We start from the raw sequence: 20,795 nt of genomic DNA on the forward strand, positions 1-20,795 counted from the left end.
CATATCTGTCAGTTTGGGGAGAGTTGATGTGTGAATAGTACTGAGTTTTTCTATCCATGTGCATGTACATGTATATGTCTCCACTTCTTTGAGTGTTCTTTAATTTCTCTCAGTACTACTTTGTAATTTAATGGTATAGATTTTAAGAAATGCTCAAAAAAGAAGCTCAAACTTTTAAATGTTTTAGTGATATTTCTAGTGGCAGTGTTTTATTTTATCTTATTTTACAGAGACTTGTTGCAAATATCTAAAGCTATAATTGATTTTTGTATGCTAAATGTATATCTTCACAGAACTGATATATTAGTTCTAATAGTAGCCTTTTCATAAGTTTTTTTTTATGACTTTAAATCATGGAACATGTGATAAAAGACAGTGTCATTATTCTTTCCTTCCAAACTTCAAGCTTTTATTTATTTTCCTTGCTGGTTAGAACATCCAGGACAATGCTGAGAGTAAGTGGTGGTCAGATACATTTTGCCTTGCTTCTGATTTTAGAGGGGAGCATTCTGTTGTCCATTAAATGTGATGTTAGCACTTTGCTCCTTGGAAGTAAAGCTATGACCAATCTAAACCGCATATTAAAAAGCAGAGACATTACTTAACCAACAAGATCTATCTAGTCAAAGCTGTGGTTTTTCCAATAGTCATGTATGGTTGTGAGAGTTGGACTGTAAAGAAAGCTGAGCGCTGAAGAATTGATGCTTTTGAACTGTGGTGTTGAAGAGTGGTGTGGAGAGAGGAGAGACCTCAAGAGAGGTCTTGAGAGTCCCTTGGACTGCAAGGAGATCCAACCAGTCCATCCTAAAGGAGACCAGTCCTGGGTGTTCATTGGAAGGACTAATGTTGAAGCTGAAGCTCCAATACTTTGGTCACCTGATGCGAAGATCTGACTCACTGGAAAAGACCCTGATGCTGGGAAAAATTGAAGATGGAAGAAGGGGGAAGACAGAAGATGAGATGGTTGGATGGCATCACTGACTCAATGGACATGAGTTTGAGTAGTTGGGAGTTGGTGATGACAGGGAAGCCTGGCATGCTGCAATTCATGGGGTCGCAAAGAGTCAGACATGACTGAGTAACTGAACTGATAACTGTATATTTTTAATGAACAGTTTTATCAGTTTAAAGATGTTTTCTTTCTTTCCTAATCTTCTAAGAGATTTAATCATGATTGGATATCAAATTTTGTCAAATGTTCTTTTTGAATCTGTGAAGAAAATCATGCAGTATCTCTCCTTTAATATCTAACTGTATATAGTACCTTAACTGGTTTTCAAATCTTAAACAAGGCTTTGCATTCTTAGCATTAAACCCACTTGATTAGAATGTTTTATCCTACCTATATATTGCTAGATTTTAGGTATAATTTTTCTGAATATCTTTACTTTTATATTAGTGAAAAGCATTGTTCTATAACTTTCATTTTTGATAATTTTTCTTATACTGACCCCTCATCTTTCATACTATATGTATCATATATTTGTATACTGACTTTGTATTTCATCTCAAAGAAATTTAAGTTACTTTTTTAAAAAAATTGCTTTAAAAGCATATTTTAAATTATTTTTTTAAAAACTCCCTGTCGCATAGTAGGAGCTCAGTAATTATTTCCTAAATCAATTAATTAGAAAGGCAAAGGGAATTTCCACAGATATGGGTGTGCAGAATGTCAACCCATAAGGGTGCACAAGGCAGTCAACCAATATTGGGTTCAGTTCAGTTCAGTTCAGTCACTCAGTCGTGTCCGACTCTTTGCAACCCCATTAATCGCAGCACGCCAAGCCTCCCTGTCCGTCACCAACTCCCAGAGTTCACCCAAACTCAAGTCCATGAAGTCGGTGATGCCATCCAGCCATCTCATTCTCTGTCGTCCCCTTCTCCTCCTGCCCCCAATCCCTCCCAACATCAGAGTCTTTCCAATGAGTCAACTCTTCGCATGAGGTGGCCAAAGTACTGGAGTTTCAGCTTCAGCATCATTCCTTCCAAAGAAATCCCAGGGCTGATCTCCTCTAGAATGGACTTGTTGGATCTCCTTGCAGTCCAAGGGACTCTCAAGAGTCTTCTCCAACACCACAGTTCAAAAGCATCAATTCTTCGGTGCTCAGCCTTCTTCACAGTCCAACTCTCACATCCATACATGACTACTGGAAGAACCATAGCCTTGACTAGACAGACCTTTGTTGGCAAAGTAATATCTCTGCTTTTGAATATGCTATCTAGGTTGGTCATAACTTTTCTTCCACGGAATAAGCGTCTTTTAATTTCATGGCTGCAGTCACCATCTTCAGTGATTTTGGAGCCCCCCAAAATAAAGTAATAATTAATAATTAATAAAGTAATAATAAATAAAAAACAGTGTTTCCACTGTTTCCCCATCTATTTCCCATGAAGTGATGGGACCAGATGCCATGATCTTCATTTTCTGAATGTTGAGCTTTAAAGCCAACTTTTTCACTCTCCTCTTTCACCGTCATCAAGAGGCTTTTTAGTTCCTCTTCACTTTCTGCCATAAGGGTGGTGTCATCTGCATATTTGAGGTTATTGATATTTCTCCCGGCAATCTTGATTCCAGCTTGTGCTTCTTCCAGCCCAGCGTTTCTCATGATGTACTCTGCATATAAGTTAAATAAGCAGGGTGACAATATTGGGTTAAGAGGCCTAATTTGCAATAACAATATCTCCAAGAAAACGTACAAGTGGACTGTTATTCATAGATTTGACTATTTAGAGGAATTTTATATCTCATTTATATACTCAAGTGGAAGAAAAATAGATAGGTAAGTATAGGAAAATAATTATTAAGAATTTAACTATTATAAACATATATGTAATTAAGTCAAGAACAGTATTTGTATAGTTACAATAATATGAACACTAAGTATGGATTTAACAAAAAATTATAACAGTTCATGAATATATGGTGGGGGGAGAGAAGTGTATGTGTTAGAGAAGGAAGTAGCATGACTTATATCCATACTCTTTGAGGATGAAGACAAGAGTTTATACTGAAATTGAAAAATCAAGAATTAACATTATAAATGTCTTATTTAGACATATTGGAAGTTATCAGACAAAATAAATGAAAGTGAATGTATACAAAGTAAGACAATATAATGAGTATGGGATGAGACATGGGCTACTTGAAGTAGTCTTCAACTCTTAAAACTCCATTTATATGTGTGTGTGTGTATATATATATAAAATTGAGATTATATATAATGACTATATAAGATTATTTTCATTTTTAATACAATCATTAGGTTGCTCAAGACTTGAATTACCAGTCAAATTATATATTTTTCATTGTGATTATAGTCTTCATCAATAAACTAAAGTAAGATCATTGATGATGATAAAAGGAATATTCTTGTGAATTAAAGTCTCCTAGCCAAATGATTATTCTCAAGTGGACTTTAAAAGATTAAAATTCTTAGAAAAGATGAGTTTACACTTTTGGGGGAGAAAAAAGCCAAGCCATTGCTGAAATTTATGTTCTTTCAGGAGACCACAGAAAGATAAAAGTTAACCTCAATTTTTTCCAGAAGACCTATTTCTTGCATTGCATGATATTCTAAACACATACCAAAAAAGAATGACAAGATAAACTGTAAGGGAAAACATCTCTATAAAAATTGTTAAAGAAAATGACTTCTAAGTTTCTCACACTTCAGTATATGTTATTCCTTGTGTGTGCTTGTGTTCAGTTGCTCAGTCATGTCTCACTCTTTGAGACTCCATGGACTGTAGCCCCTCCAGGCTCCTCTGTCCATGGGATTCTCCAGGCAAGAATACTGGATTGGATTGTTGTTGCCACCTCCAGGAGATCTTCTTGACCCAGGGATCAAATCCATACCTCCTGCATCTCTGCATTTGCAGGTCAATTCCTTACCATGGTGCCACCTGGGTATTATTCCTCACTTTAAATTAATTGCCCTTGGATCTACAGGCAGGACATTATTCACAATGTTTTCTTAAAATTATGAATATCAATTAGCCTAGACGCTTCGGCAATTTTCACATAGTTTTGTGACTCTTATCCAGATGTCAGAGCGAATATATAGGTCAATATGGAAATTGAAAAATTGGAATTTTATTTTGATTAGATTTGCACTGAATATACAAGAACACAGGACTTCACTGGTGGCTCAGATGGTAAAGAATCTGCCTGCAATGCAGGAGACCAAGGTTTGATCCCCTGGAGAAGGGGATGTTCTTGCCTGGAGAATTCCATAGACAGAGAAGTCCGTGAGGTTGCAAAGAGTCAGTACACACCTGAGTGACTAACACTTTCACTTCACTTTTCATAGTAGAACACACATTTATCAATTCAAAGCAGTTTCTGACTAGCTTATTTCTCCCTCATGTTGGATGGTGCAAAAGCAATTGAACTGAATGAAATGCAGTTCTTTACTGATCACTTAGCATAAATTATTGTTTGTACTGGAAATTGTTTGAGAAGCTATTTGTGAAGGGGCTTTCATTTTGGTGTCTTTATTGTCTTTCCAAAGAAAGTCCATTTAAATACATGCTTGAGTTAGCTACTTTTTAAAAATGCTGTCAATGACTTAGACTGCATATATAAACACATACTACTATTTCTTTTAGTGCTTTAGTTATTTAGATGGCATACATAATACAATAAAGTAGTGATACAGAAATCCATTCTCTTATAATACAGAGAACGTTTTAATATACTGGAAATTATGCTGTATGATCTAGCTAGAATATATAGCTCAGATTTCAATGTATATTAATACTATTGCCAATTTCAGATAAATTAAAAATTTCAGCGTAATATTCTTCATAATAGGTGTTCACATTGAAGATTTGAAGATTGGGACTTCCTGGCAGTCCAGTGGTTAAGACTTTGCCTTCCATGCAGGAGGTGTGAGTTCAGTCTCTGATTGGGGAGCTAAGACCCCACATGCCTCATGGCCAAAAATCCAAAAACGTAAAACAGAAGCCATATTGTAACAAATTAATAAAGACTTTAAAAATGATCCACATTAAAAAAAAAAAAAAACTTAAAAAAATGTGAAGATTGAGGCAAAGCCCAGTAGCAGAAATGGTAACGGCTGATTTCTGTTTTCTGTTTGTTATCACAAACCTAGTTAGTATAGTTTCTGAAACACTAAGTATGTTTTTAGTGGAAATTAAAAACTTTTCTTTAAAGTTGTAATGTATTTTTTAAGTGATTTGAGGAAGCATGTAAATAATATTTATATTGAAGTGTATACACACACATGATGAGATTTCCTGGTTAGATATATCACTCCAACAATTGTATGGAAAACAGGTTAAGATGAGCAATAAAGATGGTTATAGTCATCACAGTCTTCTCCTTTGAGGTAGAGATGGTATACTCAAAAGAGACTCTAATCTGGCTCTGCAGTAGTATCTTCCTGATACCAAAATGTCACAGGCACATCTTCCCCTTGATCAATAACAGAGGAAGCCTTGGCTACCTTGGCACCATGGTAAACCTTCCAGGAATTTCTCAAGAATACATGGACTTGGTTATCAAAGGCATGGCCAAACTAATGTCCACTGGGTGGCAGCAGCCATCCAGCCCCAAGAATTACTCTAAAAGACTCTTGCCTTGGACCAGTAATCAGCAACCAGTCTTAATCGTTTATTTTGTGTCTTGTGTATGAATGTCTTATTCTTTAAGGAAGACTTTAAGCTTATATAGAGCAGGCTATATATTGTACATTTCCTGCCAGACACCACGTGAATTGGCCCCCAATTTAAGATACATATTTTAAAGATGGTACTGATGAACCTATTTGCAGGCAGCAATGGAGATGCAGACACAGAGAACAGACTTTGGACACAGAGGGTGGGGGAGGGAGAGGGTGGGATAAATGGAGAGAGTAGTATGGAAACATATAAATTACCATATGTAAGATAGATAGCTAGTGGGAATTTGCTGTTTGACTCAGGGAACTTAAATGCATGCTCTGTGACAACCTAGAGGGGTGGGATGAGGTGGTTCAAGAGAGAGGCAACATACGTATGCCTATGACTGATTCATGTTGGTGTATGGCAGAAACCAGCACAATATTGTCATTATCCTTCAATTGAAAATAAAATTTTAAAAAGATACATATTTTAAAAGAATATCATTTATTGTAGATGACTTCAAAATGAATCTTAAAAATTTTAAAGAATATCTTTGTATTTTGCCTCAGTGTATTTGAAACATATAATCTAGTTCATTTGCATCCTTGTTAGGTTGTTCTAAAAACCATCGTAATATCCTGCAACAGGTCGCTTTATTGTAATGAGAATATTTGGATAATTTATTGAGTAAGGTTTGAACATAGATAATAAGTGGTGAATTCTTATTATGTCCTAATGCAGGTGTATGTGGTCTCTTTGTCCCAAACACATTCACTGAAAGGATGGACCTGGTATTGGCTCCTGAGATGTGTGTCTCCTTGATTCAAAGAATCCTATTAGGTTAAATGATCTCTATTGATATTTCTGCCTCCAGTAATTATTGTTATTCTTGGTTCTTCATTACTCTTAATATTATTCGTCTTATGAGACCGAATGTAACCAGAAATGACTGTAGGCATAGATATACAGGAATAGGTTTACATGTTTTATGTCCATTGTCAGTCCTCTGAATTGGTGCTTCCTTGGAAATTCAGCTGGAGAAAAGGAGGCTGTCCCTGGTTAATTACACATTATACTTTGAAAAATGGGTACTGTCTGGCAGGTGATAATGCTTTCTGGATTCTGCATTAAAGTTCACCATCACACTTGAACCACAAATAGCAATGCTATATAGTGGGAAGAATATTGAACTTGAATTTTTTTTAATGAGTTTTAGCCCTTTGCCAGCTCAGAGTTAAAAATAGAGCCTTAAATAAGTCCCTTCACCTCTCTGTGTCAGCTTCCTAACATGTTAAGTGTCAAATGAAAGAGACTAACTAATTGAAACCTAACTAGTCTCACTGCCTCTAGTCACTGCCAATTTCAGGTCATTGTTCAATTTAAAAAGATTAAACCTTCTAGAACCATGCTCTGATCACATTGCTTCTCTGCCGAGAATTACTCAATAGCTTTCCTAAGCTAAAAGATAAAATTCGGACTTCTTAGACGGGTATTCCACTTAGGTTCTATTCAGCATGTTTCTTGAGTGGATATTATATATGAAAATGTTCTAGGCTTTAGTGATGCCAAGATAAATGATGGCTACCTTTAATCACATTCACCAAAATCATACCCACCCCACCCACTGGTCCACCCCCCTCCACCCCCGCCCCCCGCCCCACTCCACACACAAATTACCATTTCACAGGTTCCCCCCAGAGATTTGGGCAGGAACATTATGATGAGTCATTGTTTATACTACCACACCCATCTTTCTTTATCATTTTTCCTAAAGAATGAGGGATCTAGTAAAGTGGGATAAGTTTGATCTAATGGAACTGTAGATTTTCTTTGGATAGAGATATACTTAAAACTAGGAAGAGCATGATTAAGGACTCAGGAACATAAACATCCATGTGTGTGTTTATTATTAGTTTATTTACTGACCACACCTTGCAGCATGCGAGATCTTAGTTCCCAGACCAGGAATCAAACCTGCACCCCTGCAGTGGTAGCAGAGTCTTACTTGCAGAACTGCCAGGAAAGTCTCGGTACGTGTGTGTTTAGAAGGATGAACAGATACCTGGTTTGAATGAAAGGGAGATGATGTAATAATGAAAATTTGAGATAATGATTTATAAAGTTGGTCTGGATATGGCATGTGAATGTCTTTGAATGATGTGCTCAGAAGTTTAGACTCAATTCCATTAAATTCAGAGGAAGTGTTCTGACCATGAAGCAGACAGATGAGAATCCCCTATGATCGTATCTGTACTAAAGTCCATATATGAATTTCAGAGTAGGAGGACATACATTTGAGTTCTGACCCTGTTTTGACTAATTTACTCTCTACATGATTGTTCTTAAGGTTTGATGCAAAACAAGTATAATCTTATATACATGTGTGTATAGAACTAAAGAACCTCTTGATGAAAGTGAAAGAGGAGAGTGAAAAAGTTGGCTTAAAGCTCAACATTCAGAAAACTAAGATCATAGCATCTGGTCCCATCACTTTATGGAAAATAGATGGAGAAACAGTGAAAACAGTGGCAGACTTTATTTTGGGGGGGCTCCAAAGTCACTGCAGATGGTGACTGTGGCCATGAAATTAAAAGACACTTACTCCTTGGAAGAAGAGTTATGACCAACCTAGACAGCATATTCAAAAGCAGAGACATTACTTTGCCAACAAAAGTTCGTCTAGTCAAGGCTATGGTTTTTCCAGTAGTCATGTATGGATGTGAGACTTGGGCTATTAAGAAAGCTGAGTGCCAAAGAATTGATGCTTTTGAACTGTGGTGTTGGAGAAGACTCTTGAGAGTCCCTTGGACTGCAAGGAGATCCAACCAGTCCATCCTAAAGGAAATCAGTTCTGAATGTTCGTTGGAAATACTGATGTTGAAGCTGAAACTCCAGTACTTTGGCCACCTCGTGCGAAGAGCTGACTCATTTGAAAAGACCCTGATGCTGGAGAAGATTGAAGGTGGGAGGAGAAAGGGACGACAGAGGATAAGATGGTTGGATGGAATCACCGACTCAATGGACATGAGTTCGAGTAAACTCCAGGAGCTGGTGATGGATAGGGAGGCCTGGAGTGCTGCAGTCCATGGGGTCACAAAGAGTCAGACACAACTGAGCGACTGAACTTAACTGAACTGATATGTACATGTATATATATGTTTCTATAGGTACACACACATATGAAAGTGCTTTGTAAATTATCAATGTTATAATAATATTAGTTTGGATCTCAAAGTTGATTTATTTCTTATCCACAAGCATGCTGTGAATTGTACTTATTATTATTCATACCACTTGTTGATTGCTGGAAAGACATTTTCCATTCTCAGTGATTCTTCTATGAATTCTACTCTTCTTTTTATGGTAGTTAAGTACTCAACTCCTCTCTGGAGTCATCACCGGTGACCCCAGTGTTACATCTGCTGATATCACTCATCTTTCTTAGACTTCACTTATGCCATTCAGTTCTCCCATCATATACTGAATTATATGCTCAGCTAACCTCTAGTATAAATGTATGCATTGTTGTTATTTATAAACTGTTAGGACAGAGATGTAGTCTTGGCTTCTTATTTCATAGTTTTTCCATTTGGCCTAGGATTTTATGTAATGAGTTATAATGAAAAAGAACACAAACCTCAGTGTTAGATCCATTTGGGTATAAATCCCAGCTCTGCCATATACCAATGTGAATTTGCACTAGTTAATTAATATTGATGTAAAATCAAGATAATAATTATTTTTCAATGTAGTGAGAATTAGAGATAATATGTATAAAATGCCCAGCATTGGTTGACATTCAATTAATTTTAGTTATGATAATGATGTGAAAATGAGAGTCCCTCAGCTGTGTATGACCCTTGCAACCCCATGGACTGTAGCCCTCTAGGATCCTCTGTCCATGGGATTTCCCAGGCAAGAATACTAGAGTGGGTTGCCATTTCCTTCTCCAGGGATCTTCCCAACCCAGGAATCAAACCCAGGTCTGCTGCCTCAGAGACAGATTCTTTACCGTCTGAGCTATCAGGGAAGCTACGATAATGAAAGTGATGACTATTAAACAGTGTTTTTGTTTTTTTAACCAAGCATGTGTTCACCTAAATTTGGTTTTATATAGTTATTTACATAGTGATCCATGTTTTCCAAAGCATCTTATGATCATTCATTTATATTTCAGAAAAACCGTGAAAGTGAAGTCATTTTTAACAACAGTTTTAGTAATGGAAAATTTTTGTACAGGAGGGTTAAAAGAAGTGATTAAGACCAGACTTTGAAGGTCTACGAATGGATCTTCGCGTGGTGAATATGCCTCCTATGCTTAGTTAACTATTAGCAGTTAGCCTTCTTCCACCAAAACTGTCGGACATTTGCATATTTTCATAAAAAATTTTCAGTGCCTTGATTTTGTAGCAGACAATCTGAAAAAAAGAAAACTAGACATTTTCTCCTGTCGATTTCTTTGTGTGTACACTATTTTCCTTTGTATTTTTCAAATACTTTTGGAGGAAATTATTTGTTTACCTTTGATTACCTTCATTACTTAAATTCTTTCAGCTTTCATTCCACTTCTCATCTTGTCTCACTCAGTACAAGACGCTTCTCCCTTCTCTTTTTAAATACATCATGGGTGTGGTTCCATATGTCAGTAAATTTCAAGGAAAATTCAGCATTATCCTTCTCCAGAGAGAGCACTTAAATACAGCAGATAGTTAATATTTGCCAATGTGTGCTTTGCTGTGATAATGTCTTGGTGGATGTATAGGTGTTGAAACCATTTATACCTCCTCCCGCTCAATTTTCTCACCTATACAAAGGAATCCTGGTCTCTAATCCCCCTAGGAATTGAGATGAGGACAGTATAATACATGTTCAGTTCAGTTCAGTCGCTGTCGTGTCCGACTCTTTGCAACCCCATGAATAGCAGCACGCCAGGCCTCCCTGTCCATCACCAACTCCCAGAGTTCACTCAGACTCACATCCATCGAGTCAGTGATGCCATCCAGCCATCTCACCCTCTGTCGTCCCCTTCTCCTCCTGCCCCCAATCCCTCCCAGCATCAGAGTCTTTTCCAATGAGTCAACTCTTTGCATGAGGTGTCCAAAGTACTGGAGTTTCAGCTTTAGCATCATTCCTTCCAAAGAAATCCCAGGGCTGATCTCCTTCAGAATGGACTGGTTGGATCTCCTTGCAGTCCAAGGGACTCTCAAGAGTCTTCTCCAACACCACAGTTCAAAAGCATCAGTTCTTCGGTGCTCAGTTTTCTTCACGGTCCAACTTTCACACCCATACATGACTACTGGAAAAACCATAGCCTTGACTAGACGGACCTTTGTTGGCAAAGTAATGTCTCTGCTTTATAATATGCTATCTAGGTTGTTCATAGCTTTCCTTCCAAGGAGTAAGCATCTTTTGATTTCATGACTGCAATCACCATCTACAGTGATTTTGGAGCCCCCAAAAATAAAGTCAGCTACTGTTTCCACTGTTTCCCCATCTATTTCCCATGAAGTGATGGGACCAGATGCCATGATCTTAGTTTTCTTAATGTTAATGTTATATAAAAATATGATATTTATATTATTATCTATTATACTAATGTATCTTTTTCTTGCAAATAATAATAGAAGTTTATTTTGTCTCAAATTTTCCTCCTCCCCTGACTTGAATAAATGGTTAAATCATTCAGGCAGTGTTTCATACCAAAAACCTAAAAGTGTTCTTGACTTTTCCCATACTGATTATTTACCTTTGAATGTAGCAAAAATTTCTGTGGCCCTATTTTCTTGAACATATTTCCCAATTTCAGCCACTTTTCACCATCAACTCAGCTACTCTTCTAATGACAATGTTGACAGCTCATAGGGGTTGAGTATTCACTATGTTCCAGGCATTGCTTACTTAATACTCATACCTGTCAGTCTGAACCTACTTCATCCCTAAACATAATAGCCTCCTAGTGGGTCTCTTTTTATGTATTCATGCTACTCTTTCCATGTGCCAATCAAGAATTTTTTTTTAAATTTGTTTCTGGGTGGTATTCAGCTCAGTTCAGTTCAGTCACTCAGTCGTGTCTGACTCTCTGTGACCCCATGGACTGCAGCACAGTCGGCCTGCCTATCCATCACCAACTCCCAGAGTTTACCCAAATTCATGTCCGCTGAGTCGGTGACGCCATCCAACCATCTCATCCTCTGTTGTCCCCTTCTCCTCCTGCCTTCAATCTTTCCCAGCATCAGGGTCTTTTCAAATGAGTCAGCTCTTTGCATCAGGTGGCCAAAGTACTGAGTTTCAGCTTCAACATCAGTCCTTCCAACGAACATTAAGAACTGATTTCCTTTAGGATGGACTGGTTGGATCTCCTTGCAGTCCAAGGGACTCTCAGGAATTTTCTCCAACACCACAGTTCAAGAGCATCAATTCTTCAGCACTTGGCTTTCTTTATAGTCCAACTCTCACATCCATTCATGACTATTGGAAAAACCATAGCCTTGACTAGATGGACCTTTGTTGGCAAAGTAATGTATCTGATTTTTAATATGCTGTCTAAGTTGGTCACAACTCTTCTTCCAAGGAGTAAGTGTCTTTTAATTTCATGGCCTCAGTCATCATCTGCAGTGACTTTGGAGCCCCCCAAAATAAAGTCTGCCACTGTTTCCACTGTTTCTCCGTCTATTTTCCATGAAGTGATGGGACCGGATGCCATGATCTTAGTTTTCTGAATATTGAGCTTTAAGCCAACTTTCTCACTCTCCTCTTTTACTTTCATCAAGAGGTTCTTCAGTTCTTCTTTACTTTCTACCATAATGGTGGTGTCATCTGCATATCTGAGGTTATTGGTATTTCTCCTGGCAATCTTGATTCCAGATTGTGCTTCTAAGTTTGTAACTAGATTCATTGTATTAGGCTCTCTTTATCTTTTGATTCCATCTGTTTATCCATTTGGTCACTGCAGTCTTACTGAAGAGAAAGTATTAAAATACCAATAACATGTACCTTATATACAATGAAATATTAATCATAAAAAGAAATCAAGTTGAGTCAGTGGTAGTGAGGTGGATGAACCTAGAGCCTGTTATACAGAGTGAAGTAAGAAAGAGATAAACAAATATTGTACATTAATGCATATATGTGGACTCTAGAAAAAGGGTACCGATCAACCTATTGCAAGGGAGGAATGGAGACACAGATGTAGAGAACAGACTTGCAGACACAGCAGAGGAAGGAGAGGACAGGACGAATTGAGAAAGTAGCACCGATCGTGTGTTAAATTGTACTTTAGCCTTCTGATCCTTAGTTACCACATTTGAAAATGGAGGTAATGTTTCTTATTATGTTGTCATGAGGATTAGAGATGATAGTCATAAAATGTCTAGCACAAAGCAAACCATATAGGAGGTGATTGATAAATAACTAATTTTGCCATTTACTCTAAAATTGCTCTTCACTCATTTTAACTATATTTTAATATATATGCATGCTCATATATTTAATACTGTCATATGTATATATACAAAATTATACAAACACACACACATATATATATAATATGGGTGACTTATGCAACACATATGTAACATACATACACACAGACATACACACGGAAGTACTGAAAACTATTTTCACCCTAGGTAGACAATACGTATTTTAAGGAAAGGGACCCTATATTTTAATCTTGTTTTAAAAGGATTTTGCACTCAACTCACTGTGAATGATATATACTAAGTCAAAAATACATAAACTAAAGCAAATTCAAACATGGTTTGGTTTATCCCAGTTAATTTTAGACATAATACACTGCACAAATGGGAGTAGCATTTAGCCACACAAATCCTGTGGATTTGCTTTGCTTCGTATTAATAGAATTTAGCTTAAATGGTCTGTTGTATATTTGCCTTTGAATTAGATAATTGCCTCCGTTTCATTACATAGAATTTTTGTTAACCAGGTCAATAGGGTTTACAAATGGAAACTGCTTTGTTATAGAATCAAATTATATAAAGGTAGTATTAAATTGGGATTGTGACTATAATAAATTCTGCCTATGTAAGTAATAGGTAAATCTTTGCTTAAGGTATTGAAAATGTATATTTTGAACAAACTGAATAGCTACTGTCACTATCAAAAACAAAAGGAGAAAAACCCAGAAGTAATTGACATTTTCATCACAGCAAAAGAGGTCTGAGGTGACTGACTCTGTATAATTTTCTCAGTCTTGGTATCTCAGATTTCATCAGTTCAAACACAGTCCCGTGCCTGTTATCCTTGTCCAACAGCCAGAATAGCAAGTCATTTTCCACTCAGCCATCTTCTGGAGGGCTTCCCTGGTGGCTAAGTGGTAAAGAATCCACCTGCCAAGCAGGAGATGTGGGTTTGATCCCTGGGTCAGGAAGATCCCGGGGAGAAAATGGGAATCCACTCCAATATCCTTGCCTGGGAAATCCCATGGACAGAGGAGCCTGGTGGGCTACAGTTCATGGGGTCACAAGGAGTCGGACACGACTTAGCAACTGAGCATGCACTATCTTCTTGAAGCTCTCAGTCATCACTGTGCTCTTTTCTGGTTTACTCAGTTCATTCATTCATTCACTCATTCAGTTTTTTGTTCGGCCAGCAAACGTATAGTGAGCACTTTTAAGGTGTGTCGATTTCAGTCCCCCATGGACCCTTCTGACTGGCGGTGGAAAGAGTCAAATGCCAATAACCATGCAGACACATATAACACAGAGTTCTGAAAAGTCCGTTGAAGAAAAGCTGCCTGGTGTGAAAAGAGGTTATAATAGAAGGATTTGACCAATCATGGCTTCTTGCAGAAAGTAGAGATTGAGCTTAAATCTGCAAGATTTTCAAAGGGAGAGTTGTTGAGGCAGGTAGGTGGTCCAGCTTGTGTAAGTGTCTGTGGCTGGAGGTGCTGGATGAAGGCCAGTAGGTTTGTGGTGGGAAGTTGAGGGGAAGAGCATGATCAGAGAGGAGGCTGGAAAGGTGAGTGGCAAACAGTCCTTGAGTTGATTCTCTGTCACCTTAGCAAACTTGGCCTTTCCCCTGACTGTGGTAGAGCATTTCATTCCTTACAACTCCTTTTTTAAACTGAAATTGGATTCAATTCTCCCTTAATTTCAACATTTCTTCCATAGCCATATGGAGTAGAGTGTGTTCAATCTCCCACTTCCCCATAAACCATGGTGTCCAGAAAATTGTCAACATTCTTGCCACTCATTCCAGGCTAATACTCTTCAGAGGAACTGCAGTCTGTTTGGGATTTCCCAGTTATAATATAACTTTACAACTATAGCCCTTTCTTTAACCTGGGATGAGGCCCTGGTGTGTTCAGGCCTTTGTTCTCACCAATGTCTTTTTTAAAATAAAGCAAACTTTCATTTCATTACACACACACAGTATTACCAAAAAGGAGCAGAAATTAAAATTTTTTTGACTTTAGTCTTTGTTTCTATTTCCAGAGGAATTGTTCACTGCTTATGTATCTTTCCAGAGGCAGTCAATAAATACACCAGCACACATGTATGTTGTGCCTGTGTATATATTCCTCTTTTTCACTCTAAAAATCTTATTGTTCATTTGCAGCCAAAGTAAATTTCAGGTGCATCAAAGGTTTGAAATCTTTTTAAAAATGAAATCATATATTAATCATACAGTCCTGGAAAACATATGGAAGGCTTTTATTTAGTATGGGATTGTCAAAAGCCATAAAAGGAAGGAAGTAAAAATTTGACTGCATAGAAGTACAAAATACAATTTTCCTAAAGTGATTTCGAGCTTGAGATTTAACTGTAGGTCAGACTTGTAGCTCTAGCTTTGTCTTATGGCAACAGCTCCATTTGCAATGTCTTAGATAAAAATAATTCTCCTTAAATACTTGGAGCCTCTACTAGGTACGCTGAAGGACAATAAAGAATTGTTTTACATTTCTTGACAGCGAAAATAAGACTTCAGAGAACAGAGATGCTTAGTGATCTAACTCATTACTTTGTGTTACTAAGTATGATACCCTCAAAATCAAGATATATAAATCGTTCACCACCAAGACATTAGAAATGTTCTCCAAGTCAGAATTATTAAAAAAACATGTATCTTTACAGGTTTCTTTGTAATTGTTTAAGTGTTCTTCTAAGAGAGTTAGAGTTAATTGAAGGTGAGCATGTAATGTTAACGTAATATTTCTCAAATGTTCAGTATTAAAATTGAGTAAAAGGTGAGGCATGAACTGTTCTTTCTGACAGTGTATTTTGAATGAACATGAGTGGTAACTGTGTTAGTGTAAATTTCATCGTTCTGATCAAGACTGTTAGAAAGTGCTCTTTGAATATTTGGATTGCTACTATTTGGAATGAAGAAGTGGGAGCCTGCAGGCACAATATTTTTATATTTTGTCCAGCTGGCAGTTTGTTCCCAGTTGAGGGCTGAGTGAGCCTTTGGCTAGTAAGCTTTGCCCAGGAAGCACAGAAGTACAGAACTGCTCTTCTCAGCCAGGGCCTCAGCAGTACTTCAGTCACAGCCAGTTGGAACCACGTTAGGTCTTTCTCCTTAAAACCTGGAGGCCTTTTTTCTGCCTAGACTTCCCTCCATGTTTCTCCTTATTTCTTATTGCAAATCACAGTCCCTCTACTTTTGTTGTTGTTGTCTTCCGTTTGTCAATTCTTTAAGGCCACCACTATCTATTTTATGGAACTTTTTCCCACATATTATCTCCTTCATGCTAATAACATTAAAGTAGATCCCACAAACCTTGATATTTTCAAGTTTTTGCTGAAAATTACTAAAGGGAAATATCAAGAGGCTTAAAAATAACCAATAGGAAGGCCTTTGAACTGCCATGTTTTACCTACTGCAAAGACAATAACCAGAAGGGTTTTATTTTCTAGCCTCATATCACCCAGAAGGTTTGGTTGCTCCACTGAACTCTCTTGCCATATAAACAGGATTGCAAAGTGAGTTAAAGAAAGGCATCTCCTGACATTCAGGACCTGGTCTGGAACTGTCAGCTAGGCCTTGAGGTTGTTATGAGCTGGTGCTTCTCCTGTTTATAGTGTAAACAGTTTCACAGAGCATAAGCATCAGACATAGATTTTCCCCAAGTTTCTAGTTGCTTATGACTGGAGAATAATTTTGTACCTTCTTACTCTTTCTTATACGTGTGGTAAGAGCCAAAGTCCTCTCATTACTTATTTTGATGTTGAAATTATTTCTGATTTGACCAGTAATTCAGACTTTCATCATAATGATGTAATTTTTTTGAGCACCTTTTAAATTTTTGGCACACACAAAAAAATTCCCAGGCTCATCTTGGACCTTCTTTTCCTTCGCCCCAAATAGACCGTTTTCCCAAGACCTAGTTCCTTGTAATGGGGAATAGTATTTAAGTACTGTAGTGTTTGGGACAGAGAAGTGACATTCAATTCATATAAAATATCTCCATGGTTTTTCTAGGTAAATATTTTTATTGAAGTATAGTTGACTTATAATGTGTTAATTTTCTGCTGTAGAGAAAAGTGATTTATATATATGTGTGTGTGTATGTATATATTACATTCTTTTTCACATTCTTTTCCATTATGGTTTATCATAGGATATTGAATACAGTTCCCTGCGTTATACAGTAGGACTTTGTGGTTTATGCATTCCATATATAACAGCTTACATCACCATCATTCTTTATTGCTTAATGGGAAATGGTAGGGTACAAAGATCAGAAAGGAAAGTGTTGTAATAAAATCACACACAGAAAATGATAGTGGCTTGAACCAAAAGTTGTAGTAACATCACCTCTAGTAACAGAGTAGGATTGAAAATTGACAGAATTCACTGAAAGATTATATATAAGTTATGAGATAAAATATTATATATTGTTACAACAGTATTATATATGGATATATTATTAATATTTAGAGAATGAGGAAATGAACCTGGGGAGAGTGTTATGCTGGTTAGGGGATAGGACCTGGATGAAGATTGCTGCACACGGGTAGGGGCTGATATATTTGGGATCTTCTACCAACAGGGGGAGCACCTGGGCTTTCTTAGAAAACCTCATTTTGTGGGTAATGCAATCCTGGTGTGTGGTGTGGTGTTATCAGTCTTAATATCTGAACCCAATTTTGAACAGCAGTCTACCTTGAAACAGGATAGTCCCAAGCTCTAGGAGTTGTAATAATAATATATGTAATATTTTATCTCATAAATCATATGTAATCATCCAGTGAATTCTGTCAATTGTTAGTCTTATAATTAGAATATATCTTATCACCTCTAAGACTGATGACACCACATACATACCAAGAAGGTTTGAAAATTTCCTGGGTGTAGAACACATGGGGAAAGGCTGTCAGTCATTAAGTCATACGTTGAAAAGTGGAGTCAGACTTCTAATACAGAGCTCCTTACAAGACTTTTTTCTCTCCAAGCAACTGGAGTTATAGAGTTGCCATTAACACAGATGGAGAAGACTGTTCAGTGAGTCAGTTTGAAGGGGAAGAATCAGATTTTGAACTTAAGCATATTAAGTTTCAGAGTCTCTGACGTTTACATGGGAGGTTTTTAAATTTTATAATTTGTTCTTCCTTACAAAATTAAGGGCTTTCCTACTGCTCAGATGGTAAAGAATCTGCCTGCAATGTGGAAGACCTGGGTTTGACCCCTGGGTTGGGAAGTTCCTTGGAGGAGGGCATGGCAACCCACTCCAGTGTTCTTGCCTGGAAAATCCCCATGGACGAAGGATCCTGGCAGACTACAGTCCATTGGGTCGCAAAGAGTCAGACACAACTGAGCGACTAATAACAGCACAGCACACAAAATTAAACTGCCTATCAGAAGGGTCACTGCCTAATTTAAACAGTATTTTTTTCTGTAAAAATGAACATAATATCATTAGATCCTTAATATCAAATCATTTAAAGATATACACCCTACTTTTAGGTAGCTGATTTCTTTGAACAAAACAATAGGCATGGAAAATAATTTAGAAATAGGTAAATAATATTAGTTGATAACTTCCCTTGAATTTACCAAAAAATGTTGCTAATTGTTTTATGGATAAAAGTACATTATAGCAGCGAAGTTTTCTTTATTAACCTAGAGAGCTTTCAGTTCAAAATTAATTTTGTGTTATGTTTGAATCATTGTATCTTAAATTATGCAAGTATTTATGTTTTATAAATGTAAAACAGTGATTCACATTGTGACTATCTTAAAATATTAGCTATATTGATTGTGTAATATTTTGCCTCATGTTTCCACTTACAGACAGTCCAAATTATTTTCTCTTGTGTTTTAAAAGAATTAGATTTTAGCTTGACCCAGTTGCTTTGGAGAAAAACATCTTCAAAACCAGTAAATTTGCTTTTATTCCCCAGACAAATTGAAATTGATGGAATCAATACAAATGTCAATTATATAAAATCAAATGATCTAGTAATTTCTCAGGTTCTTAACAGATCCATGAGAAATAATGCAACTGGTAGTCAACACTGGTGTTTCATCCCTGGGTGATCTTCTGTCTTACAGTAGTAGACCTACCACTGTCCTTCAAGTCAATGGACTTAAAAAATAATTCTGAAGACAACAGACCTGGGTCCAGATTGCATTGCTCCTCTTGAAAATTCAGCAAGTCATTTAACATCTATAATCCTCAGTTTTCTCATCTATAAATGAGAGGGTTAATGTAAATGATCTCCATTTCTGTGTAGCTCAAAAATGCTTTAATGTTACAATTCTCAGTCAAGCTCTGTAATTGAAACAACAAAAGTCTTTTGTCTTACCCTCCAATCTGCCAGCTGAACTGGGCACCTAAATAAAAATAGTTTAATCTTACACTGCAAGAAAGGAAAATGTTAGCAATTAACCTAGAAGACAAGAAAGTTTTGTTAGAGACAGAATGCAGAGTTGAAATTTGTTTCAAAGGCATTGCAAATGTAAAGGCCATTTAATTAGGCAATCTTGAACGTGCAGTCCAAGAAGAGCTTAGCACACAAAGTGGCTGGGAATTCTCAGAACACCAGTTCTTCCCCACTGGTGTCTACATGGCCTTCCATTCCTCTCCTGCCACTTCTTTCCTCTTAGCCATCTGTTTTCTAAAATGTGAGACTGATCCAGAACATAAAAGCTTTTCTATGAGATTCTATCAAAAGCAGTTTCCAATTCTCAGAACACCTTCCATTAAATGTCTGAATCACCTCCTTCCTCTAATTCACACCAGTCCTCAACCTCCAGCCACTCTCTCAGGCCATGGAAACTCCCATCTAAAAATGAAGTAGGGAGTGGTATTACCAGCTCCCCTAACTGGCCAACTGAGGAGGAAGGAAAACAAAAGTTCAGGTACTATAGAGTCACAAAGCAAATGGGAAGCTGATGTCACCACATCAGAACTTTTCCTACTGAAATATTGTCAACCACAGTGGTTATGTTCTATTGAAATGTTGGAGCAGGATATTTATAACTTGACTGTGCCTATTGAACGGGTTTATTATTTCCAAAACACTTTAACTCATTCATTTGACTAATATTTACTGCTTGCCTGTGAAGGTTCAAGCACTATTCTAGTGATAGAAACTGGAGGTCCCCAACCTTTTTGGCACAAGGGAATGGTTTTGTGAAAGATTATTTTTTCTGTGATGTGAGGGTGGGGGTATAGTTTCCTGATAATTCAAGCCATTACATTTATTGTACACATTATTTCTATTCTCATTACATCAGCTCCACCTCAGATCATCAGGCATTAGATCCCAGAGATTGAGGATCCCCAATATAAACAAGTCTCTCTTAATTAGTTTAACTTTTTACTATTATTTTTTTCTCCTTTTTGATCAGTAGACTAAAACTCATCAAATATAGGAATGATCCAAATCACATAACTGATGAATTATCAGCATCAGTTCAAACTCAGACATTCAGAATCATCATGCTTTGTCTTTAAGTTTGTAGAAAAGTCTTTATGAGCAACACTGCTTTGTAGGAAAATTGCACCTTAAATTCCAAACAACTATGAAATAAATAAGCATTTTGGAGGAAAAAAATCTGTTGGAAGGTTAAATATTAGTTGTATATTCATGCCCCTGCTTCTGAGGAAGTGTGATATATGTTTGGCTTCAGATAAATAATGGAGTGCATGGATACTGATGTACCTTCAAATACCCCATGTTACATAAGTTCTTACTACCCTG

At 37.0% G+C, this 20,795-nt stretch overlaps 1 protein-coding gene across 1 annotated transcript in view; it reads left to right on the forward strand.

The window, feature by feature from the left end:
• MALRD1 (MAM and LDL receptor class A domain containing 1) overlaps window positions 1–20,795 on the forward strand; it is a 573,786-nt gene that overhangs the window by 276,552 nt on the left and 276,439 nt on the right. The gene's annotated exons all lie outside the window — the stretch shown is intronic.

This window comes from Bubalus kerabau, chromosome 13 (assembly GCF_029407905.1).
Source record: "Bubalus kerabau isolate K-KA32 ecotype Philippines breed swamp buffalo chromosome 13, PCC_UOA_SB_1v2, whole genome shotgun sequence".
In the NCBI taxonomy this organism is placed as follows: Eukaryota; Metazoa; Chordata; class Mammalia; order Artiodactyla; family Bovidae; genus Bubalus; species Bubalus kerabau.